A 14,737-nucleotide genomic window follows, 5' to 3' on the forward strand; every position below is an offset into this window, starting at 1 on the left:
AGAGCATTGAGTTGGTTTAGGGCATTTTGGTGAGAGGGCATTTTTGCTGGGAGTGGTGAGGAAGAGCATGAAACAAACATTTTTATTTGTTTGCTTTTCTGTTTCATCATTCTTATGTTCCTAATACTCATGTTTTATAAAGCTATTGCTGTTTCAGAGTCCAGTTGACAAGTTATAGAATTCATAAGAACATTCCATGCCACAGTCAAAACATAAAATATTTATTCTTACATTTACTAAAACTTATTTTCTGTTGGAACCTAAATTAATCACACTTTGATTCTAAAGGATACACGAACTAAACTCTAGCAAAGGCATTAAAGAGATCTAAAGCTCTAAATAAAAAAGAATGGTTCCCAGTTATTTAGAAATGTACCTGCTTAAGCCCAACTGAGGTAATTACTCTTCTGAACTTTAAAGTAGATAACTTAAAAAAAAAAGAAAAAGAAAAAAAAAAACTCTTAGTCGTGGCACCATGACAGTAAAGAACTCTGAAAGATGGTCTTCAGGTGATCACAATGAAAACATAGCAAAACTTCAACCTCTGTGGTCTTACCTGTAACACTGCACTGTTACATGTAACATTTCACAGCGTTTCCATGACTTGAGATTTATGGTACTGTCAGTTTTAGTATCATGCTTTACAGCCATAGAAAGAAAAGTTTGTGCTTCCCATTTGTTGTTGAGTAGGGGATGGCTGCTATGTATAGCTACATAGAGGTTAGGATTTTTGAGGAAGGCTTACTACTATAATTCTACCAAACCTAGGAGAGAATCTTCTTTTCACTTGTAAACATTTCCTTAACATTTACAGTGTTAATTTTTCCAGGGAAGCATCCATTCTCGAGGGTCACTGCAGGAAGGATTTTCCTGGCTCGTCTTGCAGCTGGTCATTGACGCAAGTCCCTTAAGTCATATGTGCATATAAACCACCAGGGGTTTTTGCAAGGGTTAGGGGAGGTATATTAAGTGTGATACATAACAGGTACTCAATGAATGATCCACAAACATTTTGATTGCATTAGTCTAGTTTGTGTTTTTGGGCCAGTGAATCTGTATTGTTAGCAAAATAAATGGCCAGTGGTTTATGGTCAGTTCCCACTCTCCTTCATCCTCCAGCAGGCAGCCTTACTATCTGAGTGGCCCCTCATCATAGCTACTAGAGCAGGGCAGCTCTGCTTTAATACTCTTTATTCCATTCCCCTTTCTCCTTCAAACTCCCCCACTTATCCCATGGATCTCTCCCTTAAGTCCTGGTTGGAGTCTCCAGTAGCAAGAATGGCAGTAGGCTGGAGAAAGGAAAGGAAAGAATGAACACTTTCAATGTTTCTACTTCATGGATGACATTGACCTAGGACTTTACATGTACAACTTTACTTGGGCTTTTATAACACCCATGTTGAGTGATGAATGTTTTCTAATTATATAGACAAAAGACCTAAGATTTAGTTACATAATTTGTCCCCAAATTAAATGGTTTATCCTTTTAATATGCTTCTCCTGTGAGAAAAATTCTGCCAGTTAAGATGAGAGAAGTTGGTTGGGAGCAACTTGAGGAGGCCCTTCCCTGAGTTTAAGTTTGGTTTAGCACTGTGTTCCAATAGCAATATTGGTAGCAGTAGGAGTAACAGCAATGAGAGTGGTCACAGACCAGGAATAATAATAGTAACAGTAGTAATGGCGGGAGTAGAAATCTCAGAAATAGCATGCCTCAGTCTGCTGACAGGGTTCAATATTCAACTTGCTATCTTCTCAGCATTCCTGTTTTAAATGCCCAAACCGTACCATTTGGGTCACCGGTCTGAGAGATTTGAATTTATTTTGTTTCCAGGGAGCCTTTGAACACTGGCCGGGACTTAGTATTTTGATTTCCTTTTTTAACTCTAACACTAACAAAGCGTAATTGTGATCTTATTCAGAGCTGCATGTGACACTCATCTCCAACATATCCAAGGACCCACATGTGAATGTCTGACAGCAAAGGGTTTGGACGTCAGACCCCTGAGTGTTCACCCAGTACCCGCTGATCGCAGTGTGAGTGTGTCTCACCTCCAGAGTGTGGGGCCAAGCAGCTCTGGGACTATCCAGCAGTCCCCATGCTTGCCAAGTTCTTTGTGCTATGATCCATGTAAGACTTATGTCTTGGGAGCCCCTAAATTGGTGTAGCATACAGTCTGTGTATCATCTCCTCTGAAAGACTTTAGGTTTCCTAGTTACCTTCCTAAATGGATCTTCAGACTTTTAAAGTATTTATTTATTTATTTATTGTAAGACAAGGCAACAGGCCCCTTCATCCTATTGCTGCACTTTGCTGTTGCTGGAGGGAGATGAAGTCTTACAATTATGAATTTCAGAATAGAACTTGATTATATTAACCGCCTAACAATAAAAGAGAAATAAACTCATGTGGATGTGAGTCTTTTTGAATATCCATTCTCTTTCAATTCTTTCACTTGAAAAGTGAGGGGCAAAATCAGAAACATAGCCTGAGATTAACAAAAGCTTCCCAGTGACATGGAATTGTCTCAGCCTGAGAGGGAAGACTCTGATGTTCTTCCCAAGGGAAGAATCAGGACCTCACCTTCCTTCTCGAGATAAGCCAGGTGCTTTACTCCAGAGCAGGAATTTCTTTTTCTCAAATCCCACCCCCTCCACAGTAAGTCATCCTTTATGCTACAAGGAAGTAAGTGTCACTGAGCTGCTTAACCTGTCCTTGCCATTGGAGGGGCAGTATCTCTCAGAGGACACTCTAGCTCAGTGGCATGTAAAACTGACTCCCAGTCAGCTGAGCCTGCACATCAGCTGCCGACATGATTGGCACTCGCTGATGGCTTGTAAAAAACCAGCACACACCCAGAGGGAGCTGTGTCCTTTCTAAAGTGGATCCCTCTTTCATATCGCAAGTTGACTTGGAAGTCATCACCAGTTGCCTGGAACATAGTAGGCTCTCAGTAAATACATGGTGCCTGAACAAATGAAGATGTATTCACAACTCAGTTTTTGTGCCAAAGATATTTTTCAGTTTTAATAATTTATGGTCAAAAGCTAAGACATAATACATTACCATGGGGATTTCTTTTCACTTACTTGTTTTATCTTAGACAAAATGGTTATTTAAAAAGAAGCTTTCGGAGGCCTTTCTAATTATATTCCTCACTGAATCATATGTTTACAGGGATTTTAACTATTAGGTCCAGAACTGCCTTCAGAATTCTAAGCCAATAAATGACCCACCTTGGCATAAGTGATTATTGGTTCAACATATATTCAAAATGTATCAGATAAACAATCCTACCTTCTTCTCTGTGTGCACTTGAGCAAATCATTCAGGGTCTCTGGGTCTCATTTTCTTTATTTCTCAAGGGTAAAATTGGGTTTGATGAGTTCCAAGGACCCTGACAGCTCTAATTCTCATACATTTGGCAGAATGCTGGCAAAGGAATCCTCAAATTACTAGTTGCTCTTTCACTGTGGTGAGCCTCTTAAAGACTTTGCCCTTCATTTTCCCTTTCTTCCCAGCCTGACTGTCTCACCAGTAGGAAATGTTTTTTGCTTGGCACTTACAAGGGTTTTTTTTCTCTCTCTTCCCACACTAACCCTATTGCTGTCTCATGGTTTGTAAATACTTCCAAAGAAACACATGCTCAAACACGTTGATAATTTGCAGGCTAGCTACATATGCCACCAAACTGTTAGACTTTTGAGGGTAAGAAATATGCCTGATTTCTTGTGATATTTAGGCACCCAGCACAGTGCCAGGAAGCCAGTAGAGACCAGCACTACTCACGTATGGACCAAAGACCCCGCACCAGAAGCTTGTTTAAAGGCTGCCAATTCCTCAGCCCACTACAGGGCTATGTAATCAAAATCTGCATAGGTGGGGCCCAGGAATCAGCATTTTTACAAGCACCCTAGGTGGTCCCTCTGTACCCTGAGGCTTGAGAGCCTCTGCAGTACACAGTCAATAAATAAGTGCTGAATACTGAATGAACATTTCCAAAGAAAGGGAAACTTACCCCTCTCCTCAGGAAAGGTCTTAGACTCACAAAGACAACACCAGGGAGAAAAGGAATAAAGGCACGGAAGAAAATACAGTGCACTTAACCCAGTAGCTCTTATGTATCTGCTGCAAAAGAACCCCTCTGCTCTCTTAGGAAAAAAACGAAGCAAGGCTCAGTTCCTCTGAGGTTAGTGCAATCACTAAATGACTTGTTCAACTCACTGTCACTTTCAACTTACTCATTAAGGCTGGTTCTTCCCTTACCTCCAAATGACAACTCAAGGAAGTCCTGTAATGTCCCTGGCTACTGCTAGGTAATATAAACACTACTTTGCTTTAATAAGTAGAATGCACAGACCCAGGTAATAGTCAAAACTCCAACTTGGGGCCGGGTACAATGGCTCACACCTGTAATCCCAGCACTTTGGAGGGCTAAGGTGGGAGGATGGCTTGAGCCCAGGAGTTTGAGACCACCCTGGGCAACATAGTGAAACCCTGTCTCCAAAATAATTGCAAAATTAGTTGGATGTGGTGGTGTATGCCTGAGGTCCCAGGTAGTAGAGGGGCTGAGGCAGGAAAATCACTTGAGCTTGGGAGTTTGAGGCTGGGATGAGCCATGGTCATACCAATGCACCTCAACCTGGTGACAAAGGGAGACCCCGCCTCAAAAAAACAAAATAAAACTCCAATTTGATTTGAGGTTTCAGACCCCTTCACCTCCCACATCCTACATCTCAATCAAATTGTAAGCAGAAAGCCTGTAACTGGGAAAGGGAATCTCTCTTTTTTCCCCACCTACAGTTTCAGCTCCTCCTCCTCCTCTATCTTTAGTTTCTGACCCTTTCAGAGGAAAAGAAAGCAGGGACAGTTCCTACTGACGAGCACTACTGTTGGCTGGCTTCACACTCACTGGACTTGGAGATGTTTACAGATGACTCTTTCTGGGGGATGGTATTGTGGTTTTTTTTGGAAACCTCCCAATCCTGGCCTCTCAAATACAGATTGTTTAATGTGGGTGATGCCTTACCTCTAAATTCTCCATGCTGAGATATGTTCGCCCCTGCATGGGACTCTCTCAGACACAATCTCAGGTGGGCCACACTAGGGTTTTGTCACACATGTGGCCCACATCCAGCCCCGAGGAAATTCTCATGCAAGCCTCAAGTGCCAGCCACCAGGGCCACAGTCCCTCCTTAGCCTCCCTGTTAGAGCAGCTAACCAGCCTGTCTTTTTACCTGTGCTATTTTCCAACAAGAGGCCAACACAGGTCTGATGTGACCCCCTACTGCAGGAACACAAACCAGCTCCATGGAAGTCCCCTTTTCTTGGCATGAAATGAAGAGGAAAGAGCCCCTACTCCCTCAGAGAATGGAACTCACAGAACACCAATAGCTCTTTCGAAAATTACTATTTAAAATCATGTTTCTGTATAACATAAACAAAGTATTAAGGGATGTCTACCTAATTCTCAGACAGCCTCTTTGCATCTTGGTTCAGCAATGCACTATAGTGTCTGATCTTAAGGCCCATAACAGATTGAGACTAGGCTAGACTATTTAAACATGACTTTAAGCCAGCTCAGAGGGTAACCTCCCGTCAGATAATATGGCTTACACCTTGAACTCACTCAGAATGAACCTCCATGGGGCAGAGGGGCTTTAACTGTTCCCACCTAGGAGGTCCAGAGGCTAGATAAGAATTCTCAAGACCTGACTGAAGAGAATAATAAACATCAAACAGCCAGAGTTCTCTCAACCACCTGTGGCCCACCTTCCAGATTCTGAATCTCCATCAGAAGACCTACCTCTCCCCATCCGTGGATGCCAGAAAGGGCCATATGTTTCAGGGACAGATGCCCTTCATTTGGACCTGTAGCCTGGTCCGCTACAGATGCTATCAGTCATCAGGTGGGCAGGTGTCTCTGGATGAACTTCAGAGGAGTCTGAAATCCCCTGAGAAATTATGTTAAATTTATAAGTATAAAAATGTCTCTCGGTAAAGGGTACATATATTTTGTATCAGACTGTCAAAGGGGTTCATAATCCCAAAAGTGCTTTTGCAGCCCTAGAGTTTCAGCATGGTCTGAACTAGGACAACAGTGTTCTAATGTTGACTAACAACTATTAATATAAGAGACATACAGTAGTTGCTGCTTTTCTGAGGTGACACATGTTCCAACACCCCCAGTGGTTACCTGAAGCTACAGATAGTACTGAACCCTCTATATTCTATGCTTTTTCCTATTCATACATACCTATAAAGTTTAACTTATAAATTGGGCATAGTAAGGGATTAACAACAGCAATTTTTGGTCTAGTGCAGTGTCCCATACCTGTAATCCGAGGACTTTGGGAGGCTGAGGTGGGAAGATTGCTTGAGGCCAGGAGTTGGAGACCAGCCTGGCCAACATAGTGAGACCCTGTCTCAACCAAAAACTTAAAAAATAAGCCAGGCATGGTGGCATGCACCTCTAGTCCCAGCTACTTGGGAGGCTGAAGTGGGAGAATGGCTTGATCCCAGGAAGTCAAGGCTGCAGTGAGCCATGATCACACCACTGCCCTCCAGCCTAGGCCACAGAGTGAGCTCTTACCTCAAAAATAAATAAATAATAGTTCTTCTATTACATAGTACAATTATAACATAACAATATACTGTAATAAAAGCTGTGTGAATGTGGTCTTTCACCCCCTCGGTCAAAATACTGTAATCTTTTCAGACCACAAAGGTTACTGAAACCGAGGAAAGAAAAACCACAGATAAGAAAGCACTACTGTGTGAACCATAACCAGGGCGTCACTTCATTACACCTACTATGTGTAAATGGGAGCAGAAGAGGCTGCCCAGAAAAGAGAGCTGAACTTTGAAAGAAGGGTAGGATCATGACAGAGGGAAACAGAAGGAGGGGAAACTAAGGGGTCATTTCAGAAAACAGAACAAATCATGAGCAAAAGCCAGGTGTGAGTGTGAAATGACATGCAATGGGCAGCTGGAGTGTGAGGTTACACCCAGAAGAATGTTGGCAGCTAAAACCTGAAAGTAGGCTTGGAGCAGAGTCGTGAAGGGTTTTGATGTGAAGGGAGAGGGTGCGTACTTTTTCTGGAGATGTGGGCAGACAGTGAAAATTATTAACCAAGAAGAAATATTGACATATCTCCTTGTGCTTGAGCATTTGCATGTCTGTTTTCCCAGATAGGATGTGAATGAAGTGCAGGAAGGCAGAATCACAGTTGAAGTTATGTTTATAAGTTCAATTGCCTACACATTCCCCAGCATAACACAGGGGCTTAATGTATTTTTAGAGTAAGGAGAGAAGATGCATTGAAAGGAAGGGAGGAAAATGGAGGAGGAAGAAAGGAGGAAGAGAGAGGGAGAAAGAGAGGTAGGGGAGGAGGGAGCTGTACTTTTAAGAAAAAATATATATATATATATGTGTGTGTGTATATATATGTGTGTGTGTGTGTGTGTATGTGTGTGTATATATATAGATATATATATATAGAGAGAGAGAGAGAACAGCAGACTATTACGTAGGTCCAGACAATGAGAGCCTTCATGAAGTAAGTATCTTATAGTTTGGAGTTGCTGTCTTGCCATAAAACTCAAATTCTCATCCTCCTCTAAATAGCTTTTCTGTAAACTGTTTGAAATTAGTGTTAAATGTTCTAATTCATTGTGAGTAGAAGGGATCTGTGAGTTGCTTTACCTGCCCTGTTAGCGAATCTGTGCTCATCCATCCTATACTTTTGCCTGGTTCCCCTTAGTGACAGAGCATGCAATTGCAGATGGCCAAGAGTGGAGCGTGGCCAGGGGAAGAGAAGTGAGTAACTAACCCATGGGCTTCACATGCACCTTACGCTTCGGCCCTTCTGCCGCCCGCTCGCTCAACAGGGCAATGTGTTTGTTATGCCTGGCTGACTTTTACATCCTGCCAGCCCAGACATACTAAAAACCTGACCTTCAGCTCAAACCCTCTTAATCCATATGCTCTATTATGTGTCTCTCCAGATTGAGTGGAATTTGGGTCAGCCCTTGATTAGGATGACATTTTTCACTCTTCTAAGATTATGATTTAATCTGTCCATCTCAGACCTACCTGCAGTACTTTTCTGTTTATCCAGATAACCTTTCAGGGCTCTCTAAGCTTGTCGTTTCCTCTTTGACCACATTTCATATACATATTTCCTGTTGAATTCCTATAGCACACCTTCAAATCCTGAATTCTTAAGTGTTGTTCATTCACTTCCTTTAATAACTTGCTAGTTCATAAACAAAATTATTTTGCAGAACTTTTAGGATATGGCTCCAGATGCATCCAGGTGGCTGCCTTGGCCTGTACAGTTACATATTTTCAAAAAAGGAACACAAGAATTTGATTTTTTAGAAAAATAAATGTATACCATTCCCCCAAATTAACTGCAACTCCTTGCAGGCTCAGAGGTCACATGATTTAGAGGTAGTCTCCTAGAACCCTGAGCAGTGGATCTTGTGAACCTCAGAAGTTCTCCAATGATATCTCTACTTTTGTGAACTTAACCAAAGCAAGCACATGATACATGTTAGGTAAGAAGAATAAGCTGAAGTCATCAAGTGGCCAATCAAATTACAGCTCCCTACAATTATAATCCCTAATTATTTAGTGAACATCTGCTATATGCAGGTTGCTGAGAGAGAAGACAGGAAGATTAAAAAAAAAAAAAAGTCCTGCATGAAAATGGTTACTTTCCTTAGGGAGCTAGTTGGTAAAAGAACCATCCAGGGACACATTAATTGTGGTGCAATGCACAACAGGATGTTCCCTCATAGAATTTCAGGAGAGGGGGCCGTTCATTCTGGCTGCCATGGATCCCAGCAAGAGGACAGCTGCACTCAGCTCCAGTCCCCACACAGGGTCATGTTGCCAAACCTTCTGGATGTGTGGTTGTGTTTTGTTTTGTTTTTAAGAAAAATGGCCAATGCGTATTTTGTGGAGGCTCTCCTGATTTTACATTCTTGTCAACCAATTCAAGCTTTTTTCAAGCCCTGATTCCATGTGTGGAAGCAGGACATTCCCATCTGCTGGCTGTGGATGGCCATGGACCATCAGCTTCTAGCTCTGGACCAGAAGTGAGGTTCTCAGAAGAGGTCAGTGTGTTTCTAGTGGGTTGAAGACAGAGTGCCCTCCCTCATTATCTAATATTGGGCTGAGCACTATGGTTTAATTCCTTGTGCTGAGAGATATCATATTCCCTTCTTTTCAAAAAATTAATAGGATAATCCTATCTGTGTTTTACAAAGGTAATTCTGGTGGCAGATGGGCACTTGGCAAATGGCTTGATAACATTAGTTAATTTAATGAATGAGAGAGAGAGTGAGGAAGGCAAGAGATTAGAGGACAGTTAAGAGGCCCTTGAACCACAGGGATGGTGGCTCACACCTGTAATCCTAGCACTTTGGGAGGCTGAGGCAGGTAATAACCTGAGGTCAAGAGTTTGAGACCAGCCTGGCCAACATGGTGAAACCTCATCTCTGCTAAAAATACAAAACTTATCCAGGCCTGGTGGCAGGTGCCTCTAATTCGAGCTACTTGGGAGGCTGAGGCAGGAGAATTGCTCGAACCCAGGAGGTGGAGGTTGCAGTGAGCCAAGATAGCGCAACTGCACTCAAGTCTGGGCGACAAAAGCAAAACTCCATCTCAAAAAAAAAAGAAAAAAAAAAAAGCCTCTTGGAATGATGCAGACAAGACATAATGAGGTTAAAGGGAAATGAAAATGGAAAAGAAGTGATAAATATGGAAACCATCTGTGGGGCAGAGTGAGACCTTTGTGGAGGTCACTAACGTGGTTCACCAAACTTCCCTGGTTCTCCCCCTGTCTGAGAGTTGATGCTTTGCCACTTCCTGGTCTCCTTGCATTCAAGTGGTGCCACGTGACCAGTGCTGGCCAATGAGTTTCAAGAGAACATGATGGGGACTACTTCTGGCCCAGAGCATTTAATTTCCACTCTCAAAAGCTCTCTTTCCTTCTGGTAATGTTCAAGATAGTAGATGCTCCACCAGCTTGGCCACCTAAGTGACTACAATGAGCTGAGCCCCCTGATGATTTAGGACACGGAAAGAAGTAAACTGTACTGGGATTTCGAGGTTGCTTGTTACCACAGCATAACCTAACCTATCCTGACTGATCGATTTCTGTTTGCCCCTTTTGTCCACATTGCAGTAGACAAAGTAAAAATAATACTGTTTTACTTCTCATAAACGAGACCAACCATCCTGGCTGAAATCCACGAGACATTTGCAGAAAACATTTGTAATTATATAGGTGATGCAACCATATTACATCCTAGCCCCGTTAGTAGTCCAGCATTGTATTGTTTTTTAGGAATTTTCTCAGGATTCTATTTTTGATGACCCTTTTCTCACAACAGAGTATAGAATTAATGTAATTATTTTGTTAAAACTGTCAGTTGCCTTCTTTTTAGCTTAGTACATACGAAAGCCTTTAAAATGAATGCATGAATTAAATGACTGATTCGCACATCAATACAAAATAACCAAATTACTCATCCAGTATCTTCATAATCCTACTAAAGAATTCTATTGTAGAGATGGAAAGAGAAAATAAGAGTGAGAATAATAATAATATTTATGATATGAGTAACTTTTACCATTTAACATGAGTAACATTTTGCTATACAATTAAAATCATTTTTATTTCAGGTTTCTTCTCAAAGAATCTGGAACAGAATTACAAATCTGGCAAAGGTATATTTTGAATCCTATATCTCAAAATATAAAGAGGTGTAGCTTCAGAGAAAATATTACTATTTATTGTGTATCCCAAGCAAAGCTAGGATCCACGTGGTCCTAGAATCATGTCTTAGATTTCATCTGTAAAGTGAGGAAATATATGCTATCTCCTCTTCTTAAAAACTAAGCAAGAGCCAATGAATTACGATCTGGAAACCCTTTTTAGCAACCCTGAAGTTGTTGTGTAGGAACAAAATTGAATTGCCTGTTTAGGAACTTTAAAGTTCAGCCTAGATAAGAAAGATTTGTGGCGATATGAGGGCAATTAAAGAAAGAACATAGCAGATCCTTAAAAAGAAGTCTCTTGCTGTATACTCCAGCTTCCACAGCCTTCCAAAGGAATCAGCCACCGCATCTTTGTCACTTAACTTTTTTTAATCTGAACTGACAGATCACTGGAGAATAACTGTAGGGAATAATCCCCACACTGGCACAGGGGGTGGATTAAATCAACCATGAAAATAAGCACTGGCCCATGTGTCTGTAGCCTAAAAGAAATTTGAGTGAGCATAGTGCTGTGTTTAAACCAGGCACAGTAGCCACTGAATTGTCTGTAATATTTTCTGCTACAAATCTCCCTTTGAAGGGAAAGGCAAGCACTGATCCTTTGAAAGCCAGGGTGCATCTTGCTTTGTCTGCTTAATTTGAAGAATTATTTTATTAACATAGGAATATAAACTGAGCATACTTCTCCCTTCCCCCCATACATGTAGCATAACTTTTAGTGAATATGGCTTATGGGTTCTCTTCTACCTTAATTTTTATAAAAGTAAAAATATCCCTGGAAAACCCATGCTCAATAAATGTTAGCTGTAATTTTAAACTTTTTAACCTCGAAGGTGGATTGGCCTTCTAAGAAGTCATCAAAGATGTAAATAGGTCTTTTTCACATTAATGGAGGAAAAATAATAGGATTGAATGTGACATGAGCACTTTTATGAGCTGCTTCCTATCTCACCCAAATGTATATTCTGTCTTTAACTCATTTGGTTTCAAAAAGACAATGAGGCATAGACAGTGAATCTCAGACTTCTCAGAAAAGCAACAGCCACCACCACTTGATTATCCATGTATTGGAGAAGTTGCAGAGCACAGAGAACTGATATCCAAGGAGAGTCCCATTGTGTCTGCCATGTTCTTCAGCAATCCTCTGCCAAACTCTGTAAGGAAAGAATACTACTAGTTCCTCTGTGAGTAAACTGTACTGGGATTTCGAGGTTGCTAGATTCTCTGAAGAATAAATTTGGTCCCATCTGCTGAGCAAACAGATTTCAAATCAAGAATCAATGTTTCCATAAACAGTCTATGGATTCCTTGCAGGTTATCCAAACATCAGTTAAGCAAAATCAAGGAACCTATAGAATCTATCCACCAGAATTCAATCAAAATGCCCACTCAAACCCTAGGAGTTCTAATTTGTTATTGTATTAACACCTGGAAAATACTTGAATTTTGATGGGAAAAGACAGAAGAGGGTTATTTAAATTTTTTATCTTAAAGAAGATCTTATTAAAATGTTTAGTATTGATAGAACTGCATTTTCTTCTTTAACTCATGCTGTAGGCTTATTCCAGGAGCAGAATTTCCACACCAAGCTCCTCACAGCTGAAAATCCATAACAATGATGCTTTCCCAGAGCCTGGGGAGAGTTCAGCTAAGCCCCAGGTTATCCTAGTTGGTCAGAAAAGTCCCAGCTCCAGTTTCCCACCCTTGCACACTTTAAGACCCTTTTTTTGTGTTCCTTTCACCTTTCCTGCCAGACTATCTGAAATACTTTGCCTTCGTGAAAACTGCATTTATTAAGAAATTCAGGCCGGGCGCAGTGGCTCACACCTGTAATCCCAACACTTTAGGAGGCTGAGGTGGGCGGATCACGAGGTCAGGAGATCGAGACCATCCTGGCTAACATGATGAAACCCGGTCTCTATTAAAAATACAAAAAATTAGCCTGACATGGTGGCGGGCGCCTGTAGTTCCAGCTACTCGGGAGGTTGAGGCAGGAGAATGGTGTGAACCCGGGAGGCGGAGCTTGCAGTGAGCCGAGATCATGCCACTGCACTCCAGCTTGGGCAACACAGTGAGACTCTGTCTAAAAAAAAAAAAAAAAAAAAAAAACAGAAATTCATATGCATATACCCACTTAACACATATTTACATTTTAACACATTTATATTTTTTATCAATCAAGGATGACTATTACCTTCAAAGTTTCTCTTTAGTGTGAATTTGCCAGTTTCATCACACTGGATAAGCTTGACATATGAATTAACACATGCAATCTTATTAGGGGTAAACAAGAATTTCATTAGGCAAGCTAGGTATGTTGGTACATGCCTGTAGTCCCAGCTACTCTGAGAGGATCGCTTGAGGCCAGGAGATCAAGGCCAGGCAGGGCAACAGAGTGAGACCCCCCCCACCTATAAAAAAGAAAAAGAATTGTGTTAAGTTTATTTTATATTGAAAATAGTTCATCATGTCCTCCAGAGATCCTGATATAAAATGTATAAATCATATATATATAAAATTATATGTGTGTATATATATATAGACATATGTATAAAATTTCTTCATTTATAAAATGCTCATGTCTGACAACAAAGACAGTGACACCTTCAGGTTATTTCTAAGTGGGCCCTCCCAATAATATTAGTTCCATATATGTATGCATTAGTTTGTGTCAAAAAAAAAAAAGATGGCGTTCCAAGGTCAAATGAGTTTGGTTGGTATTGGATAGAAAATGTTAATCACGTTTTTTTAATGCTGAAATTCTGCCCATTAATATTCTAATGCTCACTGGATTTCCAAAAATAGGATGAAACATCCAGTATCTCCAAAATAATTTTTTTGGCCATTGGACACTTTTTTTCCTTGGAGCATATGTGGGAACTAGCATCCTGTGGAATAGTCCTAGGGAATATTTCTTCATCTATCAGGAACAAATGTCCATTGTTGACTTTTCAAAAGAAGGTTCATGCCACAGTTGGTATCATCAGTGGAGCCAAAGATGAATTTGGTCCCGTATAGGGTCTAGATCTCAGCCTAGGGCAACAAGCTCAATTTAATTAGTGCCCTAGGCTGGATCAGAATATCACAATGCTGACTCAAACTGAAGAAGATAGATTATAAATCCAGAATGCCCATTTTAATTTACAAAGAGAAATATAATTGCCAAGGGGCACTAATATTATTGCCCTTTGGTCAACACCTTCTCTGCTTATAAAGGACAATTCCATGAAAATCCTTATCTTGTCAGAAGGTTACAAGATGAGTATAAATACAGGACTTGACATGTCAATTTGTTCAGAGATATAATGGCCACAATGTGTCTACACAGTGGGATATGCCTGCCAGTTGGACCAGATAGGGCATGGCCTCTGACCACCACTCCAACCTCAGAATTGGCTTCTCTGATGCCATCTTTCTCTAGGTCCAGTAATGACTAACCTTCGTCTGATAGACATTTAGTTTCTGTCAATATGTTAAAACCTTCACCAGTTCAAGACTATTTAGATATACTAGACAGAAACAATGTCTAGTCCATGCAGAAGAGATGAAATGATTATTTCACAGTGTACCAATATTATTTTATCCCACGTGTATAATTGCTCATATCACTGTGAGACTATAGGCAGCAAATAAATGGGAAGCCATCTGTGTCTTTAACATGGCTTGGTGTAATATATTTATAACATATAACATTGTAAATATGTATAAAATATAATTATATGGTATATAATATTGTAAATATATATAATACATATATACTTTGATTCTTAGAAGTTATTTGATTCTTAGGCACGGAAGTCGCTTCCCCCTTACGGAAAGTCAAAATGTTTTGGAGTTTATGCCCAGTCCCCAGCTAGAATCAGTGACTCACTGGTGTTGGGAGGAGTCAAGGGAATAAAGGGACTCTGTGAAGCAGGATAAGCCCAAAGGTGTCATTTATGCTTCAG

At 40.8% G+C, this 14,737-nt stretch overlaps 1 protein-coding gene and 1 non-coding gene across 4 annotated transcripts in view; one reads left to right on the forward strand and one right to left on the reverse strand.

Moving 5' to 3' along the window:
- POU6F2 (POU class 6 homeobox 2) overlaps positions 1–14,737 on the forward strand; it is a 503,614-nt gene that overhangs the window by 342,465 nt on the left and 146,412 nt on the right. The gene's annotated exons all lie outside the window — the stretch shown is intronic.
- LOC115898479 lies at positions 14,311–14,431 on the reverse strand. Its single transcript, XR_004058206.1, has one exon. It is a non-coding gene; the product is annotated as a small nucleolar RNA SNORA20 (small nucleolar RNA).

The sequence above is a fragment of the Rhinopithecus roxellana genome, chromosome 6 (assembly GCF_007565055.1).
Source record: "Rhinopithecus roxellana isolate Shanxi Qingling chromosome 6, ASM756505v1, whole genome shotgun sequence".
NCBI lineage: Eukaryota > Metazoa > Chordata > Mammalia > Primates > Cercopithecidae > Rhinopithecus > Rhinopithecus roxellana.